This window comes from Octopus bimaculoides, chromosome 17, assembly GCF_001194135.2.
Source record: "Octopus bimaculoides isolate UCB-OBI-ISO-001 chromosome 17, ASM119413v2, whole genome shotgun sequence".
NCBI lineage: Eukaryota > Metazoa > Mollusca > Cephalopoda > Octopoda > Octopodidae > Octopus > Octopus bimaculoides.
The window spans coordinates 19285488-19286986 of record NC_068997.1 but is presented as its reverse complement, the minus strand read 5'-3'; the positions used below and the strand labels follow the sequence as shown (position 1 = coordinate 19286986).

The 1499-nt window shown below is 33.6% G+C and overlaps 1 protein-coding gene across 1 annotated transcript in view; it reads right to left on the bottom strand.

Moving 5' to 3' along the window:
* Positions 1-864, bottom strand: part of LOC106877888 (uncharacterized) — a 12929-nt gene extending 12065 nt beyond the window's left edge. Inside the window, exon 1 of the mRNA XM_014926932.2 lies at positions 670-864. The gene's annotated coding sequence lies outside the window, so the exon portion shown is untranslated. The remainder of the gene's footprint in view (positions 1-669) is intronic.
* Between the last annotated feature and the right edge of the window lie 635 nt (positions 865-1499).

The following is a 1499-nucleotide window of genomic DNA, read 5'->3' as shown; positions in this document are numbered from 1 at the left end:
TATATATATATATATCATATGAATTAGTGTAATAGGTGTAAAACAACTTGCTCTGAACGTATATGAAAAAAAAAGAAGAAAAATGTGCGATCGCGGACGGGGGTGGGTGTGGAGAGGGCTCGGAACATCCACAACGCTTTAGTTTAACCGAAAAAGACGCGATGACTATAGCTGGAGTGACTCTAACTTGTTTACATCTTCTCGATCGGAACCTGCTGGTGTTAAAACAACAATAATCTGAATAGGTATTTGTATGTAATTACTATGCAAAATATAACAGCAGCTGGATGGAAAAGCTAAACGGGATCGACTAGTATGTATTTTGGAAATAAGGGGGTAGGTATTTGAATGTTGATGTTACTCTTATGTCCATGACAGAAATTTAGAGTGAGAAGTGTGTAAACAGATAAATAGATATACAGATGAGTGAACAATTAGATAACTAGATAAAGATGAGTGTAAATATAAACAAAGAGACATATACAGACGGGTATGTGTGTATAAAGATGACGAAATAGATAGATATGAAGAAAATTAGAAATAGAAGCGTTTATCAGTACTAAACATATATTTAATACTATTTTCACAGGACTAAATTTTTAGAAATAATTATAAAATGTGAAGTGAATGAGAAGAACGAAAAAAAAAATAACTGGAAACGCGACTTACATTGATTTGGTATACAAGCACTTCCAACACGGAACCCTCTATGTGGTTGGCCGTGCAGAAAATAGTAGTCGAATCTTTCCTATGTCGAACCTTATAGGATATGATACATAGGATAATGCAAAACTGTATAAACAATGTGAGGAATAAAAACGGTCTGGCAGCGACACGAATATAAGAATTAGTTCAAGGGAGATAAATCTAATGTAACTGCTTAATGATTTATAGTCATACGTTATTACGCAGGTTAATAAAAAAAATCCAAGCTGTGTTTCCATGAAGCATATCTGGATTATTGCAGTATCATAATCCAGTATGTAGTTATCGTCGTTGTATTATTGATGTGAGGTAGGCATTAGAAATGAAAATTCTGGAAATATTGTTTGAAGAGTTATATAATAAAATGGGCATCTGGAAAACTTTTTGGTATTATTTATTCCCTGTTACACAAGTTTCATTTACTAATTGGAATCACAAAATTGTACATGTAGCTTATTTTATTTCTAACTGTTCTATAAATGCCAAAAATGTACATAATAAATTAATGTTGAAATTTAATTCCTTTTACTTCTCGTTTCTTTCAACTTTGTAGTGAAACTACCTCCTGCCATTAGATACAAAACTGCTATCGCCATTCTTCTCATTTAAATATAAATAAATGCGAGCGTAGTAGAGAACCCATTCCTTGTCATCACGTGACTGATCATTATTCGAATCGGCAACTTCTTCGAACCGTTCCCGCCAGAACGCAAACTGACCAATCACGGCCCCTAATAAGGTCACGTGATAGAGTATATTTCTACCATCTGGTGAGCCAATAGTTTGTTATAAAT